At 32.9% G+C, this 17,442-nt stretch overlaps 1 protein-coding gene across 1 annotated transcript in view; it reads left to right on the top strand.

The window, feature by feature from the left end:
- The window catches only part of LOC118185498 (uncharacterized), an 88,251-nt gene that overhangs the window by 68,681 nt on the left and 2,128 nt on the right, over positions 1 to 17,442 (top strand). The window lies entirely within an intron of this gene.

The raw sequence follows: 17,442 nt of genomic DNA, 5'->3' as shown, positions 1-17,442 counted from the left end.
GAAGTACGGAAGCGTCGGAAGTAGTAGTAGAAAGTGGTAGCGGTGGTGGTGGGGTTTTGTCGGGATAATGAGGGGTCATTACCGGGAATTTAATCTTTCATTAACCTAAATGAGCGTGCTGGAGTCATCGCAGAATCTGTTTGGACGTTCAAGGAGGGTCAAAAGTATTGACTTTTGCAGCCTCCGCCGATAAAAAACAATTAGGTTTATTCCATGCTTCCGGCAAATGACATTAGGCCGGCGTTAAGTGGTGAAAGGCATTTCCACGCTATTAGAAGCATCCATTAGCAGTCCAATTTTTTTGTTCTTCTTGCTTTTTAATTCAGAGATAGTGGACTTTGATCTTACTAGAGATTTTGTAATGGGGTCGGACACTTGCGAGGGATTCAACGCCGGCTCGGTAATTGAAATTAATGAGGTCGAAAATGCTTTGCTGTGTGCATTAAGAGCCCCTGCTGACATAAGAATAAAATCGTTTATTCGCGATTGAGTTTTGCTGGCACGGCTTCAGTGTATCAGGATATCATTAATTAAACGATATGATAATCGCATCCGGTTACTGATGGCTGAAATTCTCTTTACATATCAATTAACACTACTTTTATTTTCCAATATTCAACATTTTAAATCAGAAACATTTTGGATGTATATGTAAGCGGAAATTATTAATTATTTTTGGTTACATTAATAAAATTTCCTGAAGGTATATTTCTTTCGATTCTGAGATATTGATATTTACTGAGAATATTACAATACTGTTTTTGAGCTACCGCAGTTTGTAGTATTTTATTAAAAAACGGAAAATTGCTAAAACAATAATAAGCTTGATGCTTATTTAATAGACTTTAAAATTATTAACAAATTAAAATTTTGTTTAACTATCTCTGGTAAGTCAGTTGTTCAAATTTAACAAAATTATCTAAACAAGATCATGCCGAAGTAGAACCTTTATAGTCAATTAAATCAAACGAATTCATCATTTTTGAAAGAGGTATGTTTTGAGTAGGTAAATTTCCTCAATAATTAAAATTTATTTTTATATGAATGTAATCTAAACCTATGATATACATATATATGATTATATGAATGATATATATGAATGAAACAATGCAAAATTGCACATGATTATAGGAGTATAAAATCCTGAAAATCATGAAATGGAAATTCTACCATAAGATATTTCATTGCAATCTTTTTCTGAATTCCTAAAATGTCTTTTATTTATCTTCGTGAAAGGTAATTCATAATGACTGGTAATTTGTTATAACAAAATTCTTGATGTATTTTCTTGATGTATGACAAAGTTCTTGATGAAAGATAAGTCTTTTTAGAGAACTTTCAAATGAAACAAACGTTCCAAAACTGCATATGAAAAACTCCACGCAAGTTAATGCAAGCATATTCTATATAGCAGTATTTTACCCTATTCAATTTCGTATTCTATACATCGCTACTCAATACTATGTAGTACATATTCTATATCAGCTCTATTACATATTTTATACATCAGTACTCAAATTGTATAGTACATATTATATATCAGTTCTAATACATATTCTATACATCAGTACTCAAGTTTCATATTTCATATTCTATATCAGTTTTAGTGCATATTCCGCATATCAGTGGAGCCGCATGCGGCTTTCGAAGCATTTTGATGCCGCCCGCGATGATATTTAAATATTTTAGTTATGTGAAGTCATATTATTTTCATTTACATTAAAATCTAATATGAACGCCGTAAAGTTTATAAATGAAGCTTAATTTACAATGTGATATAAAACGTTTTATTCGTACTTGTCAAAAAGTAAATAAGTTCATTTCGAAGTCCACCAAGAATAACCGCTTTGTTGGGAAATAGATTTATATATGAGTTTGTGTGTGTGTGTGAGTATGGCAAAGCCTCGAGGGCTATCTGCCTAAAAGGAGGGATGCCTTCGTTGAGGACTTTCTAAGGGAAACTGGCTCGTATACACGTTACACATGGGGAAAACCACGAAAACGCCCATGCAGCCAGCCCGTTCGCGGGATGATTTATATATGAAAAGTTCTTTTTCATAGTTCTGACCGATAAGCATCCACGATCCGCGATGAAATGTAAATTCTAGCTGTTTCTGATAAAGGCTAGATACTTTATCAAAATCAAAATGCCACCAAATGTCAAGCTATAATATGAAATAAAGAAGTCCAGAATTATTTGCATACAAACACAAGTATTTCTATTCACACGTCGAAAAAAAATTTAATAAATAAGAGAAAAAACTAGGTTGATGTTATTCATTCTCAAATACTGTCGCCTTTGATAAATTTTCTTTGAAAACTAAGAAAGTTTTCATAGTTTGTTTATTTTTCGTTTAAGTAAATTATTTAATGATTCATTAAAAATTTTGGAATAACCTGAAAGAAGTGTCAGTCTAAAAATTTAATATTTACCTGTCAATGTATTTGAATTACAAAGTGTTTTATAAGTTTTTACCAACAAAAATATCTCACAGGTATTAAACCCGTTAGATTTCAGACAGAAAATAAATATAAATTTAACTATTTTTTCTTTGCGATGTTCTTATTATGGTATATTTTAATAAATATTTGGTAAGCAAAATTTTAATTTATTAAAACTATTTTTAAGTATGTTAATATAATTTTTATTAAAAAACATTTGACCCGTTAGCTGTTTTCAGAACCGTGATTAAGCCCGCATGCATATTGACTTAGAGAACGCTGCTATATACCAGTCAAGCTTTGTGTGGAAAACTCCAATACGACTGCCTAATATTTTGCATTGTCATATTTTCAGTTTCATTTTTTTGGGCCTACATTTATGTTTTTGAAACCATTACAATTGCACTGACATCTAATATTTAAATTTAGATAATATTTAAATTTAGTTCAAATAAATGTTGATGATTCAATAAGCAGTTCCTTAGTAAAACTTCTACAGATATTAAGAGATATTTTCTTATGGTAAATTTATAAAATTTTCCGTTAGCGATAATCAGTTTTAAAAAATAATTTATTTGCTATTGAATTAACATAATAAAAAAAGAATTGAAGGAAAGAAAGTAATAATGAGTGATAATGAAATTAAAATGTTGAAACTGAGTAGTTTAATAGTAAATTCATTGCTTCTTTTGATTCTTTGAAGAGAATCTATTAAGTGCTTAACGACAAGATGTCTTCTTGAAAATGTAATTTGAGTATCGAAATTCACTTTTAGTAACTCATAAAATTAACCACGTAACGTCCTATGAAACTGTATAAAGTTGCAAAAGAATGCCATTTAACTGAGCATGTATTAGGAAGATTTCACCTTACTAAATATTCAGCTTTTATAGTTTAAATGAGTTAGAATACCAGATTCATATATATGGGATTGGTACATATTTTTTTGAGCAATTTGTTTAACGTCACACGTTTTAATTATTTACCCATTTTACTTATACGCTAGGTTAGTTACGCAATTTCAGTGCGTAGCTTAGAGCTGAAAATCAATCCCAAAGTACTCCAATGTACACTAAGTCTCGGTTTTAAGATTCTGAAAGCGTATAAATGCGTTACTCCCACCCAAAGTTTACCTTGCTATTACTTTTCGGGATGTGTGTACCTGAATAACGTTTACCTCTCATATTCTTTCCTAGCACTCAGTATGCGGTCCGCCTGGAATAATTACAACGCAACAAGCCACACAAATAACACTTAAAATCGCACTTCGCATTCCAGGTTCGGTTCAATCCGGCGCCATTAGAGCCCATTCCGGGCCGCTTGACCTGCAGACCACGTGTAGGGTTAAGTGCTGGCCGGGCTTGAAAGATTAAGGTCCGCCGGAATTGGACCGGGAGAAGGAAAACAATGCGAGCAAATCATTTTTGCTCCTCAATAAAGGGAAGTGATTCGGACTCGAGCTCGCGAGTCAGACGGCATTAACTGGCCAATCACTGCCATCACCCTATCGTGAAAAGAAAGCAGCCGGGCTGAAAGATTTGGCGAGTCAGCGCTCTGATTTTTAGGTTTTTCACCTAAAATATACATCTTTTATATGGCTTTTACAGTTGAAGAAACTATTGCATGTCAGAAACTTGGATAAATATTGAATTATATAAATACAACCGTGATTACTTTTGAATACCTGTGAGACTAATTACTGATTTGGTGTAGCACTGATTCATATTTATACACGATTTAAGGAGGTTTAAAATAAGTTGTCACATTTCAAACTTTAAGCAAAGTAGTTCAACATTTAAATAAAGTATTATTTAAACACCTTTCCATTTTGTTCATTTTAGTTCATTTCAAATAACATGCATAGAAAAGAGAAATTAGCAATTTAATTTATGTGATTTCTGCGTCATTTTGAATGTATTAATGATTATAATTAATCAAGAATAAAAAATTAAAACCATCTTTCAATGCTTTTAGTTTTCATTCTCAATACGTATGTTTCTCAATAATATAACAAATGATCGTCTTCATATTCACAACGCAAAATTTATTAAAGCTATAAGGCATTTGCTTCATCCTTCCCGAATGCCTTCGTGGTGTAATTGGAAGCATACTCGACGCGTATTCGAAAGGTCCAGGTTCGAGTCCCGGCGAGGGCATTGCCCATGTTTTCATTTGTTCCGCATCAAAACAACCTAATGACTTTACAGGGGTGACTAATTAAAAGGTGGCGGACGATAATCCGTCATCATCAGGATTTGGCGAATGAGTCCCCTGATCCCCAGTCACCCTTCAAAAGGGAAAGCATGTAAGGTATTTTCTACCTCCTTTACCCATGCTTTCATAGTGTAATTGGATGCATACTCGACGCGAGAGGTCCAGAGTTCGAATTATAGCGATAGCACTGCGGATGTATTCAGTTTACTGACATCGATAAATTCTAATGACTATGCAAAACAAATTAGTTTATTCGAATAAATTCCCTTTTTCTTGCTTTCAAAATAATATTCTTTTAAAAAATTGCCAAGCGTCTCCAAGTTTTTGCTTTAGATTAACAAAACTAAAATTCTGCGATTGTAATACATGTTCTGAAAACAAATTCGCTGCATATATTTATTCTTAAACAATAAATTTATAACCAGATCGAAATAGTATATTACATTCTGTTATTATTAAATTTTATTTGGACAACGATAAATTTACAAAAGAATTAAATATCTATTTGCAATGTCTTTAGCTGAAAACAAAAGAAACAGAAAATTGTGGATATAAGACGTAATACTTTATCACGAAATGAAAATCAAGTTTCTCTACAAACACGTTATTTCATAAGACCGAAAAATTCGTTTACGAATTAAGAAATTTTTGAAGGGTCCATCCTTATGAGGAGAAGGAGCATTTATTGTAAATTAAACATTCTACGCGAATTTCTGTATCATACTGTATATATGAATTTACAGAAACTATTTTATACTGTATCTTTATTTTTTGTTACCGTTGAGATCGCTGCTAATATTTCAGATTTTTTCATCATTATTTTACATATTTATAACCTTAATGAATGTACTAAAGGAAAAGAAACACTCAATGGGAAGTTCAGAATGACACAAAAAGCCATCTTACATCGACTTAGGTTTAGAACAAAACTCTCTTAGTTTCGAAGGTGATCAAACACGGGTGTCTCAAGCATAAAAAAAATTTTTGCTAAGATTATAAGGTATTTTCTCCCTCTTTTTTGCACGGTTTTGAAGTGTCACGGTAGTACACTCGGCCCGTATTCCAGAGATCCAGATTCCATAACGGGAGAGGGCATTGCTCATTTTTCTTGTTTCCTAATTCAAAAGTCTTAATGACACTACAGTGGCGCCCGAACTAAAATGGTGGTGGATTACGCTTCTTCATCATCAGAACTCGGCGGGGGTCCCCTAATCCCCAGTCGCCATCGCTGCATCAAGAGGTTAGGTGGTACTGTCTCCACGCATATCTAACATTAGGAAATACATCATGTAGCATTTATAAAGTATTGTGGTTATTGTAGCTCAGGACATAATTACATAATTTACATAATTACTGCACTATTTAAATTTTTCAAATTACTTTACAGAAGAACATATGCTTACAATAGTACACATTACAAATACACTTTACAGACAACACTTTGCAAAAATTTACAAACGTGTATTGCACGATATCCAAATATAGTAGTAGTGCAAAGAGTTGAACTTCTAGAAATGAACTAATTGAATATTAAACTCTTACTCAAGGCATTCCTATTAACTCCGACAGAAGTAAAGGTTCAATAATATTTTTAAAACCTTATATAAAGAGTCATAGGTCAGTTCCGAATTTTGCAAGCTTGTTCATAACCTGGAGGATCCTTTCCACCAGATGACGTAAACTTGATGATGACAATAAACTTGCAGAATGCTATAGTGTATTTGAATAGTTGGGTAAAAATAGTACATAACCAAACTATCTGGAAATAATATATGTCGAAATTGAAAAAAAAAACATACATACTGTTATCTCGCAGAGAGATCCAAATTTATGAAGTTATTATAACCGAAAATGTATATTGCTGTATTACGCTCTGCATTACAGCATGCATTTTTGGGAATTGATGGTGTTTTCAAACGGCTTCCATACAACAGATCCAGATTTATTCAGTGTACCTTTAATTGCCCTAACTCTCTTTATTAACTTTCTAACCTGCAGACTAACAAAAAATTTATTAATCTTGGAGAAGGAAAATTTTATCCCAGAAATATAGGAAAGTATAGGAATTCTAATTTAATTGCAATTAGGATGAAAAAATATATAAGAATTTCCGACTGATTTTCTGTAAAAAAATCGTTGTCACCAATCAAATACTGTTTATGATTCTTCATGTATATTGTTTTTAATGGGGTCTTTATGATATTAAGACATGATCGCACAAGTTAAATTAACTATAAATATCATAGATAAAATTCAATACGAAATCTTTGAAGTCTTAAGGCAAAGATTATCTGTAGTTGTTTGGCTTGGTATACAATCACAAAATCACGATCATAGTTAAGCATTAGGCTACTTATAGAGGATTGTTTCAATAGAGCGATTGTTACTTATACAGCTATTTCGAAGGTAAGAGATGTGATAAATTAGCGGTTTCCTCTACAGAATTCAAACCTGACGACTCCCGACGCAGAGAACTCTACAAAGATATCGATGACAATTTAAAAATAACGAAATATTTTGGTACTTATTACCACAGAGCAATATAGTACATCACACTCTTTTTATTTAATGTAACTTGTTTCTTTAATAAAAATAGCCACTTGCTCAGCCAGTTGCCTAAAATAGTTGTAAAAATCAGATGTGGATGTCACATGACTTGTGAGGCCTATTAAAGTATACACGTTTTTGCTGCACTTCATTTAAACTTATTTCCTCGAATTATTCTAACTAAGATAACCGAAATTTCAAGGCAATTTAAAAATGATATTGTAGAGACATTAGGTATTTGGAAGCAGGGGAGATTAAAAATGAGCAACGCCTTCGCCGGTATTCAAACCACGAACCTCTGAAATACGCACCCAGCGTGCAGACCACTACACTACGAAGGCACACTAAGAAGACGGAAGAAATACCTTATAACATCAAAAACTATAAATTTAGAAATTAAATATCAGGGTCAATTTTTGTAGTACTTCAAAACTTCAAAGTTCAACAACAGTCAAGCTTCTTACTGGTTTATGTTTTCATAACGAGTGCGAAACTTTCCCAAATATAAGTATAGGAACGGGAGACATCATTAGAAGTTAGATTTCGCTCATTGCTGAAAATTAATTATTTTTAATTTGACATTGCCAAGACCTGAACATTTTCGTCATTTAAAACATTATTTCTGCAACTGGAAGTATATGACTGCGACTAACGATTGCAAAAATAAAAGCCTGGTACGTAATTTTAAGCCAGGTAACCGGTTGGATACTCAGCTAGATGTTATATTAGTCCCATATACAAAATTTCAACGTTGTACGGCTAATCGCTTTTGAGTTAGGCGAGATATATATGTACGTACAGACGCCACAAAAAAAAATCCCTTTTGAATCTATTTTACAAATCCCTCTTGGAAAAACGTGTCCTTTATTCTGCCCTTACGTGCAGATATCAGGCAAAAAAAAGTTCTACAAATGGGTTTGAGAATGGTCAAAATGGATATTTCTGGTCGAATATGATACCTGAAATTTTTCGAGATTACAATACTTTGTACAAGGAAGTAAAAGCTATGTTTGTTGCTTCGAAATCCCTTAGTTTGTTAATCAGTACCAGATACGATAAATTTAGAACTTTATTTTTTATTTTGCCGAATGGCAACACACGGTTCAGAGAAGATAAAAGTATTTTATTTCCAATAGCGTCAACCCATTGCTTTTAACAGCCTTGTTTATTCATTAAATTTGCAATATAGGTAATCTTCGCTGCATAGTAACACACTGGCGCTGGGAAAATTAAAAAGCTTTATTTAGAGCAGCGGCAAAACGATAAGTTTAAATCGTTGCCTCTGTTAACCGAAAATTTATTAACTGCGCACAAAATATAAAATAAATAATTCGGGCTTTCAGGTGCAAGTGTTCTCTTGAAATGTATGCATTTCAGAGTGTAAAAGAAATACATATAAATTCTTTTTATTTTATAATAAAAGATAGATGGAGTTACTGCTTGTTTCTGTTTAACGAATGGAGGGTATTGCATACACTTTTACAAAATCTTGAGCTTTCCCTTTGATGCACGCTTTTGCGTACTGCAAAGCAAAACGAACTAGTACTATCGTTTCTCTACGTACGCAATCAGCATTTTACTGTCAATATTTCTCCAATTTAATTTGTCGCTTTGGATAGAAAGAAACACGTTAAATATAACTCTAATTAATTTGTTTTAATTTTTCAAAATTTATAAAGATGAGTAGCACAAAAGTGCAAACAATAATTTAAAAATATTAATTTTATTAGGTATTTTTAATTACAAGATACTTACAAGTTATAGCGAAAAAAAGTGTTTTTTTTTTTTTTTTTTTTTTTTTTTTTTTTTTTTTTTTTTTTGCCTTGAAGCAATAAAACATGATTATCTGGCTGATAATTCACATGAAATGTTGTTAATAATTTCAGAATGAGTAAACTAACCTACCTCTGAAGTAAATTTATATATTGTTTGCTAGAAAGTTTCTTAACCAGATAACTGCTTTTATATATACTGGTAATGTCTTGGAATTTCAGAAAATTGAACCTTTCCTCGTTATCAGTTACAAATCTTTCCGATTATTTGGAGTAACAGCGGGAATGTCATCAACTGGTTAACTAAAACCGATACTCAATTTACAGGCAGTTAAAGAAACATGGAAAAGCGGAATGAGTTGTATTATAATTAGAAGCAGAAATTATTAATTATCTGTGTTTTCAAGTACTGTAATCTAGGGAATGTTTATTTAATGACATATCTTAAACATGTGTTCTAAACTAAAAGAAGCATTGCAAATAATGAAAGAATCCAGAATACTCATCAGAAAGGAAGAAACTAAATTATAAATGACATTAAAAATAGATCAAAATATTAAGGGCTGTACAGATAAATTATTTTTATGACTAAGATAGTTTTACTTTTTAGGTATTATCTTAAATTAGAAAAAGAGAAGAATGTTAAAAAAATCGACGCTGAAAACTATATGTTGTTATCTATTATAATTACTTTATAATAAATACACGAACAGCTAAATTCAGAAGTTGATAAAAGCAAACTCTAACTTAAATTATTCAAAATTTTCAAGCAGCTGTTGGTTTGTTTTTGCTCTTTCTGGTACTTTCCAGTGCACGAATACACACAAAAATAGGCATATATATTTACTCTTTGGATTGCTCGGCAATCTGGTCTTTCTTATATTCAGTGGATAAATTTTCAAAAACCTGTCTTTCTAAACTTAAGTTTGTCTAAAGCAATCCTTTCGGCTTCGAGAGAATTGGCGGAGTTTACCTGTGTCTTTGGCGCACTCTTCCTATCCGGCAACCCGGGCAGTGATGCAGGACCATACCTCTTTCAAGTACCGGTCCGGACTGGAAAATTCCCCCTGGCCATTCATTCTTCATGAAGCAACTCGCATCTTCATGACTCCAAGGCTTTCGGACTTCCAAGGCCGGATTTCGCCTCCACGATTTAGTGCCGGATGCCCCGCGTTTCCAGACTCCTCGGGGACCCCTGCCCCAATGAACAAGTAGTGGGTCCCTTGGGATGTCCGGAACACGAGAAATTCGGGCCATTTTGATTCTGGAATACGGTTTGTTACTGTTATTGATAGCGTTTTCTGAAGGCAGTTAAACGTTCTTTTATTGTCCGGCGCAGAGAGCTGTCCTGGAATTATATTTTGTACTTTAGAAGCATTACATCTCGGATTTTTGTTTCTCTTTTTTATGTTCTCCGCTGTGTCCTTTTCTTCTCCGGGAATAGGTGTAAATATTTGAGAATATGGCTGAGTTTCTAGTTGGCCTTATGGGCTTTGTTTGTTACTTGTTTCCTTCGCGGAAACAAATTTTCTCGCTTTTCGGAGATAGTTCGGTTATTATCCATCTAGGAAAGGCATAATGTCTCTCTTTTTCCGGCATCCCTCATCGCATAGAAATCGTCGAATTTCATCTTGACTGTTTTTCAGCGGAAATGTGTTTAAAACTAATACTATTAAATCGTATATGTTACTGATTAGTTAAACGTATCAGTTGTAGTTTTGATAAATGTTGATATGGCTTAACAAATTGGCTGAAATTTCATTATAATTCCATTTTAGTTTCATTCTGCTGAAATGTATACTACGTAAAGCTGTTTTGAAAAGACTGCATCGGACTTAATTTCATTCCATAATTATCCTAAACATACACATCTCGGTGTAAATTTTCTGAAGCTAAGATGAGGAGTTTTATGAAAGCATCTATCTGGAATTGTTTAATTCTTGCACTGTAAAATCTAACGTTGTTTTAATCGAGCATTGTTATGGTCGCCGTTGTATAAAAATTACAACATAAATATTTCTTACACGTTAATACAAAAGCTCCGGATTTTACGAGTGTAAAATTAATGGATATAATCGCAAGTTACTTAAATCACTTTGCCTGCTATTTGTGGACCTAAACCGAGAGATCCGAACGAAAATTTAGCAAAATCTGAACAGTTACGAGCATTCGCGACTATAACTCTAGTTGGGGGGTCGGTAAAAAGCACCCATTATTAAACCTGTTTCTGGTTCTTTGGAAATATTACTGTTAATATTTTTGTTAAGTTTCAAAGTGGAAGTTTTACTTAGCATAGCTTATGCATTAAAGGTTTTGTGTTTACTAATAGTTAAAAAATAGCGGCTATTGTATCAATTGAAATGTTTTGAAACTGCTCTCAGGAAAAAAAAATCAATTACTCAAACTTCATCTGATCTCGGAAAATTCTTTTTATCCGTCTATTTAATATAGTCTGACCTCAAAGTTCAAGCATGGATGCTCCCGTCTAGCCTCATGTGCAGATAAATTTAACTGCTTGTGTTTTCTTTGATATGAAGTAAAAAAGGAACTTGACTAAAAACTGCATTTAAATTGAAAATCTTGCAGTACGAATAATTGCTTTTCATCAGTTTTCTCTTCAATTATGTAAGCAGTACTTGCTAATTTGCGTACTATCACGAAAATTTCTTTCTCAGTGAAGAGTTATAATACGACTACCTGAGCTATTTAACTATAGTGTGTTCATTAACAAAAAATATTAAGCAGAATATTACAGAGAATGACAAAACAGATTAGTTCATATTTGTATGTAAATATTGTTTTTGTTCTTATTGCCATTATCACTTGTCCGGCGAAGGTCAGCACAAGACCACGACATCCATCTTGGCAAGGAGTCGAATGCACCTGTCGTTGGCTACACCATACAGGTGACAGCCCAAGTTTAAATCAGTTTCGCTCCCAGTTTGGAGAGAGAGCAATCCGAGGTGATAGATCCGAAGGCCTCTAACACCTCTACCCCTAACATTAACCTCTCGAGAGGACTTTCGGTCCACCGCATATTCAGAGTGCCCCCATGGCGCACAGACACTATACTTTTAAAAACCATGCCTTCTCCAGGTTTCGAATTCAGACCGTACGGTAAGGCAGTCAGCGTCGCTAACCGCTAATCTTTTTTAATAAAGGAAAATATATATTTTTTATGAATGACTACAAAATAATTTGTGGGCTACCTAAAATATGGTGTCCTAGGTAGGTCTTTGCGAATCTGCAGAACAAAGCTGCTTGAGAGGGAATATTACGATCCGTGGATAGAAATCGAACTGTAAAGTTTATAAATAATTTTCGTACTTAATAATTAAGAATAATTAGAAAAATTAGAAATTAATGATGGAGATGCGGAATTTTTAGAATTGGGTTAATTTATTTGGGACAAAATGAATCCATCAAATCTTACAGCAAATCATTGATTTTTCTGGAATAATTCAATTATATGTATTTCTTGAAAATTAGTTTGGGACATTTTTTTAAGTTTTTGAAACAATTAATCTTAATTTATGCACACTTTTACCTTCTGCTTGTTTCGCATCACATATATTTGCTTAGGCGAGAAGATTATGCAGATTAAGATCAGTGCAAAAAGGAACTTAAAAACTAGTTAGGTTAAAACATCTGAAGGTGTCTAACTATTTATTTAACTCCTTGTACCCAACTATTAACCCTTAGAAATTACCTCCATGTGTTGGCTATACGTAGGAGGATTACGTCATTCAAAATTCGATGGCTCTATGTACAGCTGTTTTATCACAATGCGAGAAATATACATACATTTATGCATATTTTTCATTATTTAATACTCTTTCCTTACTGTGAAAGAAAAAAAAAATGCAACTCTAAAAATAAAAGCGTGTGCTCCCAAATAACAAAAATATTTTAATCCAATTGCATTCTCAAAAGTATAAGCCATTATCTTTATAAATTTATCAAGGAGCTTTTCACGTTTTTATTGTTCTTGATATAAATTTGTAGATGAATTTTGTAAATAGAATTATTAAATATCTTGTTCCCATTAAAATACATGAAAAATTTGAAAGGTTTCAGATTTTAAATTACGTCCAAAGGAGCGCTTTTTAACGTTTTGTGTGTTACCTTAATTTATTAAATATCACGTTCTTTGCACTTAAACCATAAAATTCAGTTCAATAGCAATGTAGCAAAATAATTTTTAAATGAACCTAGCTTTAGAATTTCCGATACACAGTTCCGCGCGCTGGAGATAAAAAGGTTTTTTTCCCCTGTAGAGTATTGCCATTGCTCGCTTTGAAATCCTCGAGTCTGTTAATCAAAAATTCATTAAAATTTTACAAAATATGAAATCGATGATAAGACAAATTCCAAATTTCAAATTTGGTCTTCCACATGCCCATATTCGTAGGAGGATTACGTCATTGAAAAGTCGATGGCTCTATGTACCGTTGTTTTATCACAATGCGAGAAATATACATACATTTATGCAGATTTTTCATTATTTAATTTCTTCAAATATTATGCATGACTCTAACATTTGGTGGCAACAGTTTGAAAAGTGAAACGGACATTTATAGTGATTCAACGCAAAACAACAATCCTTCAGGAACAAAGCCCATTTGGACTAATAAATTTTAGCAGAAGACTTTATTCCTCACAACTTCTGGTGGGGTTACACATAAAATAATATACAAGATTTTCACTTTCTTGTTCACAGCAACTTGCTGGAACTCTATTATAAGCCACATTACAACTTCAGTAACTCTGGGCGAAACAACAACACTAGCTGGGTCGGACCACAAAAGCAATACTAACTTTCAACACTTATCAAATGGGAGAACACCAGGTGTTTATTCTACTCCGAAGCGCGGTCCTATATGCCAGTAACCAAACTTCTATTCCGGAATGTACCAACCACATTTTTTTCCCATTTTAACCTTTGCTGCTTGCCATAAACTTTGCTGGACTGAACAGGTACATGACAAAACAAAACATAAAGCTAATTGTTAGGAAACTAAACCAAATGTCAGAAGATTAATTACAACTTAAGTTTAACGGAGCAAAAACCCGCATTACAGCTCAGGAGACTTTAACAATAGCCTACACTTCTCTGAGATCGGAGTTAATTAACGTTTTCCGTTTGCTGTTCGAGTTTGTTTGTGTAGCGATTCTTAAAGACTCCATTTCTGATTGTAATTCTTGGAAAATTTATGGTACATCTTGTCAGTCAGGTTAGAAAGTTAAAGTTCGCATCAAGAAACAGGAATCATATGCCCGAAAAGGCGAAATTAACTCTGGTCAGCAAAATTTTTCCAAAAGCTTTTTCCATTGGTGAATTAGATTTTCTTGAAGCTTTTCACATTAGCGAAAATTTATCTCATTTAATGAATGACTTTAATTCTAATCCAGCCCTTTCAAATGCTTTTAAAATTATATTCACTTAATTTTTCTATTTCCGTTACTATTTCTCCCGATAGACGGCGCTACTTTCGTTCGCTTTGCTCCATTTTGGTTTAAATAAGACCATGGCTTTCCTTTCATTACAGATTTCTTTGCTACTGATGAAGAAGGACCTGTACCTGTTTTGTGGTATATCGAGAACTATCGATGTGTATATCATAATCGGACTTTAAGCTGGCACCGCGCTAAGCATCGAAGCTCGCGCAGTAATAAAAAAGGACTGGAATGCGAGTAGCTGTAGTTAGGAGTACCTGTAGAGATAAGTGTGTATGCGAGCGATGATATATTTTTTATATATGTTACCGTGAAAGACCGAAATTGGAGAATGTCCACTTTCACCGGAGAATGTCAACATTCGAATATTGCATTACATTCTTGTACATTCGGACCCTCACCGGTCTATGTCGACAATCACAGATATGCTCTGGTGTAGGTCGAAAAGAGAGGTCATAAAGTGTCATAATACTTTAAGTTGTTGCAATAAATAAGATTTGAATCACAGGTGAATCTTCAAATTATGGTAACTTGGCGATTTTTTGGCGAAAATTTGGCGACTTACCCTGCTACAGCAATCTGCTAGTTTTTTTTTTGGACGGCATTTTGTTTTCATGAAGTAAAGACATTTTTTTTTACTCAACATTTTTTCCAACAATCTTCTAGCCGAATTACGCTTATGCTAGAGCTTTTATGGAACAAAAATGCTTAATCATGACGAAGACTAGGTGAAAAATTGGCGGAAAGTGCAGAATCGCCCACTGCTTCGCGCGTTTTTAAGAATTGCACATACGCGGTATCCATGTGCACGTCGACCTAGTTTCACTTAAAAAAAAACATCTCAGAATTGCACAAAAATGGCATTGCGCACTCAGATTATTGCTAAAATCCTACCTAGTAACCTTTATCGCCTTACCAAAATGTCGCCAAACCACCATATTCCAAAGATTAGCCGAATCACATAATTTAGTAAGTTTTTTATTACTATTATTTTATTTTGTCATTTATAACATACAGTATAATTAAGTAAATTTTTAATTTCTATTAATTTTCTTTCTCATTTTGAATGTACTGTGTGCTTTAAGTTCTTATGTTCTTAAGTTCTTATTTTAAGTCTCAAGCGCGTTTTTTGCGACTGAATTACGAAGAAAATATAATACTCTTATATGTTCAAAATTCACCATTAGTACATGGTGAATGTCGACATTTACCGGTGTAAGTCAGAAATAAGAATATTTGGAAAATATTTCGGACATACACCAAGCGACTATGTGATTTAAATATTATGTGACTATGTGATTTTTAAGGAAAAAGATCGCCTAATTGTTATCGTTACAGTTATAAGCTGATCGACCTTTTGAGTTGTATATTCTAGCTTTAGTGGCAACCTACTAGGAACGGACAAATCATGTATATTTCTAAAAATTCAATCTGTGTTTATATGCTAGCTGATTCTAGTAAGGGACGATAAATTACCGTCAGCAGTAAGCAACCCCGCTCTTGAAATGCGGTTAAGCTCACGTGTTTTGAAAAATAATTAAGAAGCATTAATGGAAGTAATAAATCTCTTACGACTATATATTAATTGTAAACATCTATAATTAATTAAAGTAGAAAGGACTGCAGGATCACCTCTTATTACTGAATTATAATTTTCCTCTAATTACTGAATTCTTACTGAATTATAATTTAGTACACTTTGAAACGTTTGGTAATTAGTTTACTTTTAGGACTGCAGAAATATTTCTGAAAGACATACATTCCTAAAAATTCATGTTACTTCCTTCTTTATAGCTTAAATAAAAATATTTCTAAAAACTGATTGCTACTTCAAAAAAATTAATAAATAAATAAAATAAAAATATTTTTAATGATAATTTTTGTATAAGGAAAGGCATTAAAATCATACAGTTCCTTTATATAAAAGAAACTCTTCGAATTGTTTCTATTAAAAATATAAGATTAACATATAATTTATGCAAATGATATCTAAAACAAAAGGCCTGCTAAATTATCTAAACTTCCAAAAATAATCCATGAAAAATGCAGATTATTTTTTAATTTATAATGAATAACGTCATTTTTAATAAAAAAAAGAGGCTTCAGAAGGGACTCTTTCTTAATCGAGCTAGCTCAAATCAAAATAAATTCCCAGATGGAAAACACAAATGCATACGGGCAAAGGCGACAGATTTATTCTGTGGCTTTTGAATTCTAGAATATAATCAAAACTTCTGTCGAGCGATACATCCCACAAAGAATTTTTAACATGAAAAATAATTATTGCCCGTTCAAGATAAAAGTTATATCCTCTTACACTGTGCAAAAAAAGGGGGGACAGTTCTATATCTCCCGTTCTACTGAGCCGATTGACAAAATTCAACTTGCGCTTTTCATGTCTCGAAAGCCGACTTAGGATATGTATTAGATTTATGCATAGTATTGTTCTAATATAGGTATTTTGACACAAAATCGGACTTTTTCTGAAATCACATGCCAATTCATATTTTGATTCTGTGACTCAAATTATGTCAAACTGCCAAGTTTTATAAAACGCGTACGAGGAATTTTTAAAAACTCAGCTATCAAAGTTTTACCTCCTCAATGTTAATTGAATTTGACACATATTTATTAATCTTTTCTTTACTAAACTTCTTTGATTCATCCTTTCCCATTTCAAAATTTAGGCTCATTCCATATAAAATTCGCTCATTTTTTATGATTTATTTTTAAAATATGTATTTTAAATAACTTTTATAAATTTTTCGAAAACAATTTTGAACTACAACATTTTTACCCCCAACTTAAAGTAGATGTATTTCTAAGCATACCTGCAAAGAATTAGAGTTTTTTATTCAAAATTTTCGAAGATATACGTGTGTGTGTGTGATTATGGCAAAGCCTCGAGGGCTATCTGCCTAAGGGGAGGGATGCCTTCGTGGAGGACTTTATAAGGAAAACTGGCTCGTATACACGTTACACGTGGGGAAGACCACGAAAACACCCATGC

Source organism: Stegodyphus dumicola, chromosome 7 (assembly GCF_044657685.1).
Source record: "Stegodyphus dumicola isolate Sdum_Otavi_A_Nest chromosome 7, ASM4465768v1".
NCBI lineage: Eukaryota > Metazoa > Arthropoda > Arachnida > Araneae > Eresidae > Stegodyphus > Stegodyphus dumicola.
The sequence above is the reverse complement of the archived record's forward strand: the minus strand, read 5'-3'. Positions and strand labels throughout refer to the sequence as shown.